General features: G+C 40.4%; 1 protein-coding gene across 3 annotated transcripts in view; it reads right to left on the bottom strand.

The window, feature by feature from the left end:
• ZNF260 (zinc finger protein 260) overlaps positions 1-17,739 on the bottom strand; it is a 38,445-nt gene that overhangs the window by 10,579 nt on the left and 10,127 nt on the right. The window contains exons 1-2 of one of the 3 annotated variants that reach the window (XM_013971203.2): positions 4,839-4,891; positions 1,771-1,951 (exon numbers count right to left, since the gene is read on the bottom strand). The gene's annotated coding sequence lies outside the window, so the exon portion shown is untranslated. Of the gene's footprint in view, positions 1-1,770; positions 2,083-4,838 lie in introns of those variants that run through there. The other 2 variants (XM_005692341.3, XM_018063360.1) reach the window with 2 other exon arrangements.

Raw genomic sequence — 17,739 nt, 5'->3', positions numbered from 1 at the left:
CTCCAGTATTCTTGAGCTTCCCTTGTGGCTCAGCTGGTAAAGAATCTGCCTGCCATGTAGGAAACCTGGGTTCGATCCCTGGGTTGGGAAGATCCCCTGGAGAAGGGAAAGGCTACTCACTCCAATATTCTGGCTTGGAGAATTCCATGGACTGTATACGTCCATGGGATCACAAAAAGTTGGACATGACTGAGTGACTTTCACTTAGCTTTACCATGATTGATTAACACTTTTTAGTCCTGTTTCATTGCCTTACATATCATGTATCTGCAGATACCAATTCAATTCAGGCATTGAAAGTATTTTCAGATCGTAAGAAAATGAATGGACAAGAAAATGACTTTTTACAAAAACACATAGTAGGGTAGAGTTTGCCAACTCCTGCTTTCAACAGGTCACCATTTAAAAAGAATACACTGGGTTTCCCTGGTGGCTCAATGACAAAGAATCTGCCTGCCGATGCAGAAGACACAGGTTCAGTCCCTGGTCTGGGAAGATTCCACATGCTGCAGAGCAACTAATCCCATGTGCCACAGCTACTGAGCCCACATGTCCCAACTACTGAAGCCCATGTGCCTAGAACCTGTGCTCCACAACAAGGGAAGCTACTGCAATGAGCTCACAGAACAACGAAGAGTAGCTCCCGCTCACCATAACTAGAGAAAAGCCCAATAGCAATGAAGACCCAGTACAACCAAAAAAAAAAAAAAATTAAAAAAAAAAAATTACACTGCGTTTGCCTGACATTTGAACATTTTGTTATATGTTAACACTCTTCTCTACACAGCAACCACAGTAATCTTGTCACAGGCAAATCATGTCATGCTCTCTCTGATAAGTTTCCCTGTATAATCATAAAAATATTTAGAATCATACAATGTTTATTGCGGCTGCTTCTGAGGAGCAGAAATAGAAAACTGAGAGCCAGGAATAGGAGATATACCTATTGTTTTAATGTCTATCATGTATATGTATTAGATTTTAAAAATAACAGTATAATACAGCACCAATTTCCAGGCCTGCATTATTGTTAAAAAGCAGAAGGTGGACGATATCTGGAGATACACTATGTATAGTATACAGTATAGATATACTCTATAGTATAGTATACAGATATAGTATATATACAGATAGTATACAGATATAGTATATAGATATACTTGTATATCTGTGTATATAGTATATAGATATATACTTGCATATCTGTATACTATAGATTTACAAAATATACTATGATATCTGGAAGTAAGACAATAAAAAAACAAGGATAAAAGGGTAAAATTCAACTTTGAGGTATATTACAATAGACGGAGGGAGAAATATGACAGTAAAATTTTAAAGAAAATAATCTACATTTGTAGATTTGAAAGATTACAGATCTCTAATCTTTGGCAAGAAAGACCGAATGCTGAAGGAAAGGAGTGTAGACATATAGGGAGAAGTGAAAAATGAAGAATGTTGGTGAGAGGAAGAAGCATGAAATTTAGACTGTAGAAGTCATAAAATGGAGGCTGCAAATAAGGTAGAGAGGCTGGCATCCAGAATCAAGGTTAGAGAGAGAACTAGTCCTCCAGAATCTGAGAAAAGTAGAGCATCGAACCAGGAAGAGAATTTAGAAATGGTACCTATGTATCTAAAGGATGCCTAGCAATTTTTACTCCAAAAGACAAGAGCTGATAAGAAATTTTCAAAACATTTCAGATGTTGCAAACTCACTGAGCAACTGTAATGAGCCTTTATTCCATTCATTCCTGCTGGGTTCTCTCTTACCCGGAGAATACCTCCTTTACATGTCTTCCTCTATCATCAGTTGCTCTTCTTGTTTGAACTGGTTACTTTAAAATTTGAAATACTGACGTAGGACTTGGATGAAGGTTAAAGCAGCATCTCAGAATTCAGGTTGAGCCCTTAGGACCCTCAGTGGAGTTGAAGGATAAGGAAAGTAAAGCTCCTGGGGATGCACAAAGAAGCTGACTTGTGAAAAAGAACAAAGGAATGATGACCCTTTGGCTTAGAAGCCAGAGCACACACATACACATACAGGTAAGTGAAGTGAAGTCGCTCAGTCGTGTCCAACTCTTTGCGACCCCGTGGACTGTAGCCCATCAAGCTCCTCCGTCCATGGGATTCTCTAGGCAAGAGTACTGGAGTGGGTTGCCATTTCCTTCTCCAGGGGACCTTCCCAACCCAGGGATCGAAGCCAGGTCTCCCGCATTGCAGGCAGACGCTTTAACCTCTGAGCCACCAGGGATGCCCCTACACATACATGTGAGCACATGGAAAAAGAGTATTTGTAATTTGCATCTCAGGTCAAACGCATTTTGTCATTTAAAGGCTCCACACATTTCAAAAAAATGGCAAACAGAAGGTATCTTATTTTCAGAATTTAGGTTATACAGAGAAACTATCAGTGAGTTGCTAGAGTTCTCTAGAATCACAACCTGCATGAGTACCTTTGAGCAGGTGTCACTTACAAGTGACACCTTGTTCCTGATTGAACAGTCACAGTTTTGAATATCATTTTCCCCCATAAAAACTCATTTCTCATAAGTATGAAGTCACCAACCTTGAGTGATATGGATAAAATGTAAAGGAAGTGACTCTGAAATTATTCATGGCTCAGAGTTCTTAAAATTTTTAGAAGCCTAATATTTTATCCAGGTTATATATTACTCTAAGAGAAATTAAGTGTCCTATAATTAAATGGTCTTTCAATTCATTGGTTCAGCAAACATATTTCTTATTTATTATGTGTATTGAAAAGACCATAGTCTTCAATTTCTAATGGGGTGTGACAGATAAAAGGGTCAAACTTGCTCAGAAGCTCTTCCCTTACTCCAACAGCCAGCCAGATGCTTAGTCTGGCTGGATAGTGCCATGAATTGATGAAAACAGGTAACACACATGGCAGAAAGGATGGAGGCAACACACAGGAGGGAAGAGGTAAGTATGACATTCTGGACATGAAGAGATTAAAGTTCCTATGCAACCTCCAGCTGGAATTATCCATTAGACAGTTGGATATATGCCTGAGCAGCTCAGGAGACAAGCCGCAGATAGGAATGGTCATTCATTAGTCCTGTGTCACAGCTGAAGCCATAGTGGAATTTGGTTGCTCCTAAGAGTTCTTAGAAGTGAAAAAGATCAAAGTCGGAAACTCAGGAACACTAATATTTGAGGGACAAACAAACATCACTCACTAATGGAGATTTTTTGGGGGGAGAGGGGACCTTGTTCCTTGGTTTTCACTGGAATTGTAAAAATGAGAGAAGTATTATGGAAGCCAAGGAAACATTCAAGAATGAGTCAGTGATAAACAACTGAAAAGGAATGGAGTGAACAGAGAAATCTAATTACTCCATCCCAGTTAAAAATGGAAATGTACAAAACAGGCAAGCAAAAATGTGATTTTTATTCCTGCCCTAGCTAGCAACCCACTCCAGTGTTCTTGCCTGGAGAATCCCAGAGTCGGGGGTGCCTGGTGGACTACGGGGTCATACCGAGTAGGACACGATTGAAGCGACTTAGCAGCAGCAGCAGCAGCTGCTACATCCACTCACAACCATTTTTATTTTCTGTGTAGACTTTAAAAGTTTCTTCATACAACTACAAATATACACTCCTACCCCCACTTACTAAAAAAAGAAAAAAAAGGTAGTATGTTATACCAAACATACACTTTATTTTCTTCATATAACAAAATACATCGCACTTTTTAAATCTATCTAACATATGGTATATATTTCCACTTGCTCAAGTCTTTTTTGGGGTCTTTCATTAACATTTAAAAATATCTTCATAAAGCTTTTATACTTTTACTGTTTATCCCCAAGTGTTTTATCTGATTTGTTGCTACTGTAAACAGTCTTCTTTGTAACTATTACTGATTATTTTCGGTATGTATCAAAAATATTATTTCTATATATGAACTTTTGTACTGTGATACGTTCTCATTTTATTGAAAAATGTGTTGTGTGGTTAAAATACTGGAAAATACTTTTATCTTTTTACAGATAAAAGAAAAATTTGTTTCACCATATTTACAAAGGTCATTTGGTTTGGGGAAAACCTGGTAAAATTAGGAGTCAGACTGCCATGCTCACTGACAAATCAGGGAGTCTTAAATTGACTTTCTGATTTGTGCGTCCAAGACCGGACAACTTGCTTCCCAATTCTGCGCCATCAGCACCAGTGGAAACTACCTCTTAAAGTTGTTTCCTAGCCCAGGACTTCTCCAAGCACCCTCACCGGAAGTCCTCCAAAGAATTAAGCAAAGTCAATACCTCTGGGGAGTCTAGACATCCAATAATAAGTTTCCCAGAAATCTTTCCTCTTTTAAAAAAAATGCTGATTTTGTTTTCTACTCCACAATGGGTCTGCTTTTATACAAAAATCACTTATCGCTCAACTGCTTAGCCTTTTCCCGTTCTCATCTTTTACAGAAACGAATGTTGCAGAGAAATGAACCCTTTTATCATTATTTTAGAAACTAGAAAAGTGAAGTTTAAATGGTACTATCCCAGTAAGTTCCCAACGCCACCCACTCTCACGAAGTTGGAACCACACAGGTTGCAACTCTGCAACCCTCTCACTGTCCCTCACACCCTAGTCACCCACCGACGAACCCGCCCCCGTTGCCTTCTGTACCCCTGCCCCCATCCACAGAAGCTTTGAACACTGCTGCACTCCACAGAAAGCGATTCCTCTCCTTCAGTTTCCCCAGCCCGGTCGTAGGCTCCGCGAAATCTCCCCTACAACCTACCCGACCGGACTCTAAGCCCAGAAACCTAGGTCCAGCAACCCAGATCTATGCTTCGCAGAACCAAAACCAAACTCACCAGCAGACAAAGACGACGATGGCGAGCCAGACAGCCTGCGCCTGCGCACTGCCGGCTGGTTAGCATTCCCAGAGGTCTCCTGGGCTCCACCGAGCCCGGGCTCAATACCGGGCGGAATCGGTCGATATTGGTCGGGCGTCCACTTTTCTGATTGTGGACTACATTTCCCAGAAGTTTCGGTGGTTCGAGTCAGCTTTCGCGCCTTCTCAACTCCACCCGAGCTTGTGGGACTATCTCCCTGATTGAGGGAGGAGTGTATATTGCCCGAGACTCATGACTTAGGTAATACTCTACCTGTGCCAGCTACCTCTGGGAGAAGGCAGTGGTAATAAGCTCGGTTCAAGCTCACCCGTAGTTGGGGCTGACTCCAACTAGGAACCACGGTGCAAGCCAGCGCCAGAAAATTCCAGGGCACGGTCTGAGGCTAAGGGGTGGGGAGAAGCGGTGAGGAGGGGAGTGATTGTGGGGATCTCTGGTAAGGATCCAGCCCGAGGCCATATGAATGCAGTGAATGCAGTGCTGAACTACCTTTCCCAGAGGTCGCCGCGTATTCAGGCCGGCTGCTCTGCGCGGAGCGGTGCGGGAGCTGGGTGTGTTAGGCTCTGAGCTGTTCCTGACCACTGACGCCTTGCAAGGGAGATTGGAGGTGAAACATCGAGAGGTCTGGGCGGGGATGAAGACTGAGTATTGTCTGTTCAGGCTGAACGGGCGAGGTTGGAGAGGGAAGTGTCGGTTATTATGTATGACAGTATGTCCTTGTGATGGGTGTGTTCTTATGACAGTGTGTGGTACCGTGTGTGTAGCTTTATGCGGGTGAGTCTGCGAGGTATGATTGTTAATGTGCGATCGTGTGTAATACTGTGTGCTAGTGCGGGTTATCCTGTGACTCTGTGCCCCTGTGGTGGGTGTGTGGATTGTTTCTGTGTGACTGTATATATTCCTGTTTGTGTGCATGCATAGGGAGCTTTGTTATTGTGCTTTTGTGACTGCGCCCTGGTGAGGATTGTGGCTGTGCAGCACTGTGTGCGGAAGGGAGGGGGAGTCTGTGACTGAGACTGTTACACCTTTGTGTCTTCTGATTGGTGAATCTGGAGAGACTGTGTCGGTGTGTCACATATAGTCATATATGAGACACAGGATAGTTCTGCCCTTTGCTAGTTAAGACCCTGACTCTTCGGTATGTATGGCATTGTAGTTGAGATGGAAGCCTGGGATCTCCTCTGAGAAGCCCTGATCAGGGAGGGGCAAGTGAGCTAGATATCCTTGTCATCTGGACCTCAGGAAAGGTTTGTTATCTCCTTGACTCATCTATGTCTGTTAACCAGGCATAATGAGTCTGTCCCTTGTGGTTCATAGCCAGTGACCACACCAAGTACTTAAAAAAATAATAATTTTATTTATTGGCTGTGCTGCATCTTCCGTGTTGCTTGAGCTTTTCTCTAGTTGCAGGGAGCGGGGTTACTGTCTAGTTGCAGAGCAGTTTTCTCACTGCGGTGGCTTCTTTTATTGCAGAGCACCGGGCTCTAGGGCCCGCTGACTTCAGCAGTTACGATCGGAATGCGCAGTGGTTAGTGCCAGGGCTCTAGGGCACAGGCTCGGTAGTTGTTGGGCACAGGCTTAGTTACTTGGAGATATGTGAGAATCTTCCCAGATCAGGGAGTGAACCCCTGTCTCCTGCATTGGCAGGCGGATTCTTTTACCATTGAGCCACCAGGGAAGTCCCACATAAAGTACTTTTGATTAAAGCAGAAGCATTTATTAGTTGTGACAGTAAGAAGACAGGGAGCCAGCCCTCAAAGCACTGTCTGTGCAAAGCTGGATGGGGAAGTTTTAAACCTGGAGCACAGGCATAGTACTAAAAGGGTAGGCATGGTAAAAAGACAAAAGCTGCTCTAGGTTGCAAAAAACTGCAAGCAAAGTGTTTTGGTTGTTTGTGTGCACTGTAACCTTTTTGAAACATCTAGTGTTTGGAACTTTCTGTAATTTAACAATTTCTGCAAAACAATCTTTGGTTTAACCCCATCCTTTCCCTACTGCTGCCTAGCTAATATATCCTTCAACAAGAGAGGTCTCCAAGGAGGAGAAAATAATGGTTATGATATCTATAAGTTATATATAAGATGGCTTGGTATTTTCCCTTTATTTCTAAAATGCTTTATTTTTTCTGGAGTTGTTTTTTTTTCCTTTCTTGGCAGACTTCTAACAGAGACCCATGAAGTAAACTAAAACCTAGTATTTTTCTTTGCACTTCCTAATTTTTAAAATGAATATGTATGTTGAGTATTTTGGTTTTACATATGTATACATATACAATCATGTAGATGCATATACACGTATATATACATGCATTGTAAATATTTTCATTTAAGTGATGTAACTTTCCACATAATTGAAAGTTATTTGAGAATGTTTTTAATATTGCACAGTGTTCTTTTGTCATGTGTGATTAATGCAATAGTCATAGTCTCCTTTATTGCTATAAAAATTCTGATTTTTTTTTGAGGGGGCACTGTGCCAAACAACAAATAGAAAAAAAAAAAACCACTTTACATGTTTCAGATGTAAACAAAAGCTGTTAGATTGAATTTCTTAGACAGTTCATTAAAGGGGGGAATGTGGGGAAGGCTCAGGGGACATATATTCTTTTAGCCTTCTTCCTTTTCTCCTTCCTGCCTGGAAAGTGGATATAGTGCTGTACATGGAGCAGCCATCATATAACCATGCATCCACTAGGAAAGGAAGGGTAAGAGATTTAAAGTATTATACCAAATAAATGGTGGCTCAGAGGTTAAAGTGTCTGCCCGCAATGCGGGAGACCTGGGTTCGATCCCTGGGTCGGGAAGATCCCCTGGAGAAGGAAATGGCAACCCACTCCAGTATTCTTGCCTGGAGAATCCCATGGACGGAGGATCCTGGTGGGCTACAGTCCAGGGGGTCTCAAAGAGTTGGACGTGACTGAGCGACTTCACTATACCAAATAAAAGTAGAGGATTTTAAATAGTGTATATTGTATGAAAGTTATTGGTAAACAAAACAAAGTTTACCTCTAGGTTCATGAAATAAATAGTAGCATTTCAATTCTCTTCATGGTAATGTTGACTGAAAAACGCACAATGTGATAGCCATGAGTTTCAGTTTTATTTGAGTACTTACTGAGCACTATAGCCTGGGAGACAGCCTCTCAGATAGCTCTGAGAAATTACTCTGAAGGTGTACATGGGATTAAAGATACATCTTGGTAGACGGTTATTGCCAGTCATGAAGAATAGATATCTTGGTTAATGATTTTAGTGCTTTCCTAAGTATGGGAAGATGCAAAAATCCAAGTTCATTAAAAAATTCTCCTGAAATAGTTCTAAATAAAGGCTCATTTTCACAGAGCACAGAATGACTGATCCTGAATTTCTGTTTAGTTCAGTTCAGTCGCTCAGTTGTGTCTGACTCTTGGCGACCCCATGGACCACAGCACACCAGGCCTCCTGGTCCATCACCAACTCCTGGAGTTTACCCAAACACATGTCCATCGAGTCAGTGATGCCATCCAATCATCTCATCCTCTGTTGTCCTCTTCTTCTCCTGCCTTCAATCTTTCCCAGCATCAGAGTCTTTTCCAACAAGTCAGCTCTTTGCGTCAGGTGGCCAAAGTACTGGGGTTTCAGCTTCAACATCAGCCCTTCCATTGAACACTCAGGACTGATCTCCTTTAGAATGGACTAGTTGGCTCTCCTTGCAGTCCAAGAGACTCTCAAGAGTCTTCTCCAACACCACAGTTCAAAAGCATCAATTCTTCTGTGCACAGCTTTCTTTATAGTCCAACTCTCACATCCATACATGACTACTGGAAAAACCATAGCCTTGGCTAGATGGACCTTCATTGGCAATGTAATGTTTCTGCTTTTTAATATGCTGTCTAGGTTGGTGATAACTTTCCTTCCAAGGAGTAAGCGTATTTTAATTTCATGGCTGCAGTCACCATCTGCAGTGATTTTGGAGCCCCCAAAAATAAAGTCTGTCACTGTTTCCACTATTTCCCCATCTATTTCCCATGAAGAGATGGGACCAGATGCCACGATCTCAGTTTTCTGAATGTTCAGCTTTAAGCCAACTTTTTCACTCTCTTTCACTTTTATCAAGAGGCTCTTTAGTTCTTCACTTTCTGCCATAAGGGTGGTGTCATCTGCATATCTGAGGTTATTGATATTTCTCTCAGCGTTTCTCATGATGTACTCTGCATATGAGATAAATAAGCAGGGTGACAATATACAGCCTTGACATACTCCTTTTCCTATTTGGAACCAGTCTGTTGTTCCATGTCCAGTTCTAACTGTTGCTTCCTGATCTGCATAGAGATTTCTCAAGAGGCAAGTCAGGTGGTCTGGTATTCCCATCTCTTTCAGAATTTTCCACACTTTATTGTGATCCACACAGTCAAAGGCTTTGGCATAGTCAATAAAGCAGAAATAGCTGTTTTTCTGGAACTCTCTTGCTTTTTTGATGATCCAGCAGATACTGGCAATTTGATCTCTGGTTCCTCTGCCTTTTCTAAATCCAGCTTGAACATCTGGAAGTTCTCGGTTCACGTATTGCAGAAGCCTGGCTTGGAGAATTTTCAGCATTACTTTGCTAGTGTGTGAGATGAGTACAATTGTGCGGTAGTTTGAGCATTCTTTGGCATTGCCTTTCTTTGGGATTGGAATGAAAACTGACCTTTTCCAGTCCTGTGGCCACTGCTGAGTTTTCCAAATTTGCTGGCATATTGAGTGCAGCACTTTCACAGCATCATCTTTCAGGATTTGAAATAGCTCTACTGGAATTCCATCACCTCTACTAACTTTGTTCCTAGTGATGCTTCCAAAGGCCCACTTGACTTCATATTCCAAGATGTCTGACTCTAGGTGAGTAATTACATCACTGTGATTATCTGGATCATGAAGATCTTTTTTGTACAGTTCTTCTGTGTATTCTTGCCACCTCTTCTTAATATCTTCTGCTTCTGTTAGGTCTGTACCATTTCTGTCCTTTATCGAACCCATCTTTGCATGAAATGTTCCCTTGGTATCTAATTTTCTTGAAGAGATCCCTAGTCTTTCCCAATCTGTTGTTTTCCTCTATTTCTTTGCACTGATCACTGAGGAAGATTTTCTTATCTCTCCTTGCTATTCTTTGGAACTCTGCATTCAAATTGGTATATCTTTCCTTTTCTCCTTTGCTTTTCAGTTCACTTCTTTTCACAGCTATTTGTAAGGGCTCCTCAGACAGCCGTTTTGCTTTTTTGCATATCTTTTTCTTGGGGATGGTCTTGATCCCTGAATCCTGTGCAATGTCACAACCCTCTGTCCATAGTTCATCAGGCACCCTGTCTATCAGATCTAGTCCCTTAAATCTATTTCTCACTTCCGCCGTATAATCGTAAGGGATTTGACTTAGGTCATACCTGAATGGTCTAGTGGTTTTCCCTACTTTCTTCAATTTAATTCTGAATTTGGCAATAAAGACTTTATGATTAGGATGTTTTATTGTAGTCAACAACAACTATAGAGGCTAATGACTTGATTCTTGTGGAACTGGATGGTGATTTGCAATTCTCCCTTTTTGGTAATAAATTCAACCAATGTTTGGGAGACGTTTGTGACCAGTTTGTTCCACAATGCTAGGAAGACTCATTCCTAGATCAGGTCGTTGTTCAGTTCAGTCGCTTAGTCGTGTCTGACATTTGAGACCCCATGGACTACAGCACGCCAGGCTTCCCTGTCCATCACCAACTCCTGGAGCTTACTCAAACTCATGTCCATAGTCAGTGATGCCATCCAACTATCTCAACCTCTGTCATCCCCTTTTCCTCCTGCCTTCAATCTTTCCCCAAGGTGGAATTACTGGACTAGGCAATGTTAATGATAGTCATAAAACTACTGTACCCTCATCTGTTGTACTAGGAATTGATTCCCTCTTGCTGCTTCTTCCCATATCTAGAGTTATGCTACTACAATCATTTTGATCATATATATTTATAAAACCTATCAGGCTCCTCTGTCCATGGGATTCTCCAGGCAAAAATAATGGAGTGGGTTGCCATTTCCTTCTCCAATATATAAAACTATATTTGGTTAATTGTTCAAGTTGCATAGTCATCATCTTTATTGGAGGCTCAGTCAGACATTTGGTCATGCAAAAAACGGTAATTTTGTAAAATAGGCAGAGTATAAGTAGAACAACCAGTAGCATAAGGTCATAACTAAGAATTTAAACCAGGAACTTCCGTTCAGCATGGCCCAGTATATTCTTAGTCATCTGACCCAGTCTATTCCTTACCAGTTGCTGTCTTTAAAGGTAATGATATATAAGCATTGTTCATAAGGCACTCAGCCTAATTTCCTAGTGTTATTAAGCTGATTATCTTTAGTACGATTTAATTGTTCCCAACAAACATATTGTTCTGTTAAACTTAAATGACCATAGCCTGTTAGCTATATAAAGCCATCCCGTAACAGGAGGGTCCCTCCTAATAATTGGGAATTTATATTGTTTCACTGAAATTTAGCTCGTGGCTCTGTGCTTGAGTAATTTTGAAAGAAAATTCATATTTATGGCTAGGATCAGAGCAAGTATGATTGACTGGCCAACTGAGGGGGTTCCATCTAGTAATATCAATAGTGGCCCAAACAAAACTATAACTTCTTTTTTCTACAATAAATGTCCTGAGGGCTATCAACTCATTGCCTTGGAGAGGAGAAATCCACTAAGGTAACTCAGAAGTTCTGGACATAGGTGATTGACTATAAGCCCAACAGATGGATTAATATTTAAATTCTGCATAGGATTTTGCCTGTGATAGAAAACATTTGATTCATATGCAAAAGTCCAGTATGTCAAGAGAACACTATAAATAATCATATAGGTTAGGTTCTGGATCTTGGGATAGCTTTTTATTTCTGATGTCTTCTTGTCCGGATGTGAGTGTCATTTCCTCTCTGAGCACTGTTTTAAAGTGAGTTTGAGTTCAATAGTCTGCTATATAGATCAGTATAGTGCAGGGGCCCATTTTAAGTGGGGAATATTCCAAGAGTCAGTTCCTTCATTTTTGCTGCACATCAAGTAGTTTGAGTTCTTTTTTTTTTTTAATTATATATTTAAAAATTTTATTTTTGACTGCACTGGGTCTTACCTGCTTTACATGGGCTTTCTCTAGCTGTGGCAAGTGGGGGGGGGCTACTCTCTAGTTACGGTACATGAGCTTCTCATTGCAATGCATGTGGCTTCTCGTTGCAGAGTGCAGGCTTCATTTAGTAGTTAGGGCTCATGGGCTCTAGAGTCCTAGATATCATTTTGAGATAGTGATTTTGTTTCCTTCAAGCATTACCCAGAAATGAAATTACTCAATTCTCTGATAATTGTATTTTTAAACTTTTGAGAAACTTCTGTTTTCCTTAGTGGTTGTGCCAATTCACATCCTTACCAACAGTGCACAAGGGTTCCCTTTTCTCCACCTCTTCACCAACACTTGTTATTTTTTGTCGTTTTCATAATAGCTATTTTAATAGATGTAAGATAGTATCTCATTCTGGTTTTGAGTTGTATTTCCCTGATGATTAGTGAGGTTGAACATCTTTTCATGTACTTGTGGATCATTTGTTAGAATTCTTTGGAAAATGTCCATTAAGATCATCTACACATTTTTTATTTGGATTATTATTTTGCTATTGAGTTGTATGAACTTTATTATTTTCCATTTAACCCCCATATGATAGGTAATCTGCAAATATGTTCTTCTATTCCATAGGTTGCCTTTTCATTTTGTTGTTTCCATTGCTGTACAGAAACTTTTTAGTTTGAGGTAGTCCCACTTGTTTATTTTTACTTTTGTTGTCAAATCCAAAAAATCATTGCTAAGACTGAAGTTTGAAAGCTTACCCCCTTTTCATGAAGCAATTTTGTGATTTCAGGTGTTATGTTCAATTCCTTGATCCATTTGAGTTGATTTTGTGTACAATGTAAGACGGTGGCTCAGTTTCATTCAGTTACATGTGGTGTCCAATTTTCTGAGCACCATTTATGGAAGAGAATATCCTTGTGTCCAGTTTTCCCAGCACCACTTAGGGAAGAGCATATCCTTTTCCCATTGTATAGTCCTGTTTTCGTTCTCATTAATTATAACAATGTGTGGGTTTGTTTCTGGGCTCTCTATTCTGTTCCATTGATTTACATGTCAGTTTTTATGCCAACACCATACTGTTTTGATTCCTAAGGTTTTGTAATACAGTTTAAAATCAGGATTATTTTATATTTCTGTGAAAAATTACATTGAAATTTTATATAGTTGTGTTGAATCTGAAAAACCTTTGGGGGTAATATGGATATTGAAAACTATTAATTCTTACAACCAATAAGCACAGAATATTTTTCCATTTATTTATGTCTCCTTCAGTTTGTCAAAGTCATAGTTTTCAGTGTACAGGTCTTTAACCTCCTTGGTGAAACTTATTCCTAGGTATTTCATTTTTAAAAAATACTGTTTTATTGATCTATAGTGTTTTTGCCTGGAGAATCCCAGGGACGGGGGAGCATGGAGGGCTGTTGTCTCTGGGGTCGCACAGAGTCGGAAAACGACTGAAGCGACTTAGCAGCAGCAGTGATTTGCAATATTGTATTAGTTATAGGTATATTATATACAGATTCAAAATTTTAAAAAATTATATTCCATTTAAAGTTACTATAAAATATTGGTTATATTCCCTGTGCTGCACAATATTTCCTTCAGTCAGTTCAGTTCAGTCGCTCAGTCATGTCCGACTCTTTGCAACCCCATGAATCGCAGCATGCCAGGCCTCCCTGTCCGTCACCAACTCCCGGAGTTCACTCAGACTCACGTCCATTGAGTCAGTGATGCCATCCAGCCATCTGATCCTCTGTCGTCCCCTTCTCCTCCTGCCCCCAATCCCTCCCAGCATCAGAGTCTTTTCCAATGAGTCAGCTCTTCGCATGAGGTGGCCAAGGTACTGGAGTTTCAGCTTTAGCATCATTCCTTCCAAAGAAATCCCAGGGCTGATCTCCTGCAGAATGGACTGGTTGGATCTCCTTGCAGTCCAAGGGACTCTCAAGAGTCTTCTCCAACACCACAGTTCAAAAGCATCAATTCCTCGGCGCTCAGCCTCCTCCACAGTCCAACTCTCACATCCATACATGACCACAGGAAAAACCATAGCCTTGACTAGACGGACCTTAGTTGGCAAAGTAATGTCTCTGCTTTTGAATATACTATCTAGGTTGGTCATAACTTTTCATCCAAGGAGTAAGCGTCTTTTAATTTCATGGCTGCAGTCACCATCTGCAGTGATTTTGGAGCCCCAAAAAATAAAGTCTGACACAGTTTCCAGTTTCCCCATCTATTTCCCATGAAGTGATGGGACCAGATGCCATGATCTTCGTTTTCTGAATGTTGAGCTTTAGGCCAACTTTTTCACTCTCCTCTTTCACTTTCATCAACAGGCTTTTAGCTCCTCTTCACTTTCTGCCATAAGGATGGTGTCATCTGCATATCTGAGGTTATTGATATTTCTCCTGGCAATCTTGATTCCAGCTTGTGTTTCTTCCAGTCCAGCGTTTCTCGTGATGTACTCTGCATAGAAGTTAAATAAGAAGGGTGATAATATACAGCCTTGACATACTCCTTTCCTATTTGGAACCAGTCTGTTGTTCCATGTCCAGTTCTAACTGCTGCTTCCTGATCTGCATAGAGATTTCTCAAGAGGCAGGTCAGGTGGTCTGGTATTCCCATCTCTTTCAGAATTGTCCACAGTTTATTGTGATCCACACAGTCAAAGGCTTTGGCATAGTCAATAAAACAGAAATGGATGTTTTTCTGGAACTCTCTTGCTTTTTCCATGATCCAGCGGATATTGGCAATTTGATCTCTGGTTCCTCTGCCTTTTCTAAAACCAGCTTGAACATCAGGGAGTTCACGGTTCACGTATTGCTGAAGCCTGGCTTGGAGAATTTTGAGCATTACTTTACTAGCATGTGAGATGAGTGCAATTGTGTGGTAGTTTGAGCATTCTTTGGCATTGCCTTTCTTTGGAACTGGAATGAAAACTGACCTTTTCCAGTCCTGTGGCCACTGCTGAGTTTTCCAAATTTGCTGGCATATTGAGTGCAGCACTTTCACAGCATCATCTTTCAGGATTTGAAACAGCTCAACTGGAATTCCATCACCTCCACTAGCTTTGTTCATAGCAATGCTTTCCAAGGCCCACTTGACTTCACATTCCAGGATGTCTGGCTCTAGATGAGTGATCACACCATCATGATTATCTGGGTCGTGAAGATCTTTTTTGTACAGTTCTTCTGTGTATTCTTGCCACCTCTTCTTATTATCTTCTGCTTCTGTTAGGTCCACACCATTTCTGTCCTTTATCGAGCCCATCTTTGCATGAAATGTTCCCTTAGTATCTCTAATTTTCTTGAAGAGGTCTCTAGTCTTTCCCATTCTGTTCTTTTCCTCTATTTCTTTGCATTGATCGCTGAAGAAGGCTTTCTTATCTCTTCTTGCTATTCTCTGGAACTCTGCATTCAGATGCTTATGTCTTTCCTTTTCTCCTTTGCTTTTCGCCTCTCTTCTTTTCACAGCTATTTGTAAGGCCTCCCCAGACAGCCATTTTGCTTTTTTGCATTTCTTTTCCATGGGGATGGTCCTGATTCCTGTCTCCTGCACAATGTCACAAACCTCATTCCATAGTTCATCAGGCACTCTATCAGATCTAGGCCCTTAAATCTCACTTCCACTGTATAATCATAAGGAATTTGATTTCGGTCATACCTGAATGGTCTAGCGGTTTTCCCTACTTTCTTCAATTTGAGTCTGAATTTGGTAATAAGGAGTTCATGATCTGAGCCACAGTCAGCTCCTGGTTTTGTTTTTGTTGATTGTATAGAGCTTCTCCATCTTTGGCTGCAAAGAATATAATCAATCTGCTTTCATAATTTATTTATTTTATACTTAGTAATTTGTATCTTTATCCCCTACCCTTGCCTTGCTCCTCCCCATTCCCTCTTCTCATTGGTAACTACTATTCCTCTGTATCTGTGTTTGTTATATTTATTCATCTGTTTTATTTAATAAGTGGTATCCTACAGTACTTATCTTTCTCTGTCTGACTTATTTCACTAAGTGTAATCCCCTTTAGGTCCATCCATGTTGGTCCAAATTTCAAAATTTCATTCTTTTCTATGGCTGAGTAGTGTTCCATTGTGTATGTCTGTGTGTGTCTTATTGATTTATAGTTGATTTACAATATTAGTTATATATGTGTATGTGTGTGTGTGTGTCTGTATACCCCACATCTCCTTTATCCATTCTTTATCCATTATCTGGACACTTACTTAGGTTGCTTCTGTATCTTAGTTATTTATAACACTATATTTATACACTATATTTATAACACTATAGTGCTGCTATGAACATTGGGGGCATGTTACTGCTGCATTTGGAGTGGTAGTTTATATATTGCCTCTGTAAATGCCTACCAGATAATAAGGGGAGGAATACCACCTAATAAGTGCTGTGTCACAACAGTCAATGCCCTAGTCATACTTACACCCTCTCAGTGGACCTGCCAGCCAGGAAATGAGGTGTGCTTCTCGATCCGTGGGCTAGGATGGCAGTCAGTGTTCCACTCACATATACAGTCTTTATAGATGCCCATTATTAATGGGCAGGGATGGCTGTCGGGTCTCTGTTCACACACATAGCATCTGCATGTGCCTCTGTGGATACTTACTGGCAAAAAGGGAGGATGGTGCTGCTAGGTGTCATGCATAATAGTGTGAAAGATTGGCATTTTTTAAGTGTTTAGCCAGTGTAGAGTTGGCATTGTCAATAGGGTTTTGTTCTGCAGGTCAGCAACCTTCTCAGCCCTTTGGATAGAAAAAGCAAGTATACTTTGGACGTTTTATTTTTTTGTTATTGTTTAGGGTTTTGGTAGTTATTTGTACTTGGTGGTATTTCTAATTTCAAGCTTCACAGGTGCTCAGGTTGGAATATATTGGAAGACAAAACAACAAAACACCCAATTCTCCCCCAGGGAACTCCCCACTGGGCTGGGTTTTTCCTCAAATCCCAAGGTCAATCCAGTTGACCTTCATTTTTCCAACTTGCAGTTTCTTTCTTATCTTTGCTCTTTGCACATGAGATTTTTTTTTTCCTGCTTCTAATATTCTCTCTTTATCATGGATTTTAATCAATGTAGTTATAAGTCCTTGGGAATAGTTGCCCCCCCGACCCCATCCCTATCCCCCTCTGCCTTGTTTCTTGTGCTTGGAATGGGTTGAACTTAGATCTGTGGGTTTACAGTTTTCATCAAATTTGGAAAGTTTTCAGCAATTATTTCTCCAATTAGTTTTTTGTCCCCTGCCCATTCTTCTTCCTGTCTTTCGGGATCTCTACTGTACATAATTAGGCAAGATGAAGTTGTCCCACAGCTCTCTTCTCATTCTGTTTTTGTTTCAATTATACAGTTTTTATTGCTGTGTCTTCAAGTTTGCTAATGCTTGCTTTTGGAGTGTTTAATCGATTAATCCTATTAAATGTATTCTCAGACACTATTGTTTTTAACCTCTAGATTTGAGTCTTAAATATTTTCCACATCAGTACTTACCAAGATCAATCTCTCTTGTTCCTTTTTGGACATGCAGGATATAGTTTTGTACTGCTAGTATCTATTAACAAATACAAAATCTTGTAAATCAAATACAAAATCTATGTTTGTCACTTCTGGATGTGTTTCTATTGATTTTTCTACTTAGCCATGTGTGTCTGCTTATAAAACTGATTTATTACCAGGGAGTATGAAAGTTACCCTCAATATCCTTGGTATTTTTACATTTCTATAAATATACTCAAGTTTTGTTC

Source organism: Capra hircus, chromosome 18 (assembly GCF_001704415.2).
Source record: "Capra hircus breed San Clemente chromosome 18, ASM170441v1, whole genome shotgun sequence".
Taxonomy (NCBI): domain Eukaryota; kingdom Metazoa; phylum Chordata; class Mammalia; order Artiodactyla; family Bovidae; genus Capra; species Capra hircus.
Note: the sequence above shows the minus strand (reverse complement) of the source record. Positions and strands in the feature narration are given on the sequence as shown.